We start from the raw sequence: 222 nt of genomic DNA, 5'->3' as shown, positions 1-222 counted from the left end.
TTCGTATTTTCTTTCTCTTTCTCTTTGTTTGTCTCTTTGTTTGCTTCTCTTTTCTTTCTCTTTTTTTTTTTTTTTTTGCTTCTCATCTCTTTCTTTCTCCTTTTTTTTTTTTTTTTTTGCTTCTCTTTTCTTTCTCTTTTTTTATACTGCAGTGACGCTTCGCTTCTTATTTTTTACTCTGACAAAACTTGCCATTTCTTTCACAATTATTAATCGAAAGGA

At 28.4% G+C, this 222-nt stretch overlaps 1 protein-coding gene across 2 annotated transcripts in view; it reads left to right on the top strand.

The window, feature by feature from the left end:
- The window catches only part of LOC119594363 (neprilysin-1-like), a gene marked incomplete in the record, with an annotated part of 114,752 nt that overhangs the window by 91,924 nt on the left and 22,606 nt on the right, over nt 1-222 (top strand).

The sequence above is a fragment of the Penaeus monodon genome, chromosome 33 (assembly GCF_015228065.2).
Source record: "Penaeus monodon isolate SGIC_2016 chromosome 33, NSTDA_Pmon_1, whole genome shotgun sequence".
Taxonomy (NCBI): domain Eukaryota; kingdom Metazoa; phylum Arthropoda; class Malacostraca; order Decapoda; family Penaeidae; genus Penaeus; species Penaeus monodon.
This window is presented reverse-complemented; position numbering and strand designations above follow the sequence as displayed.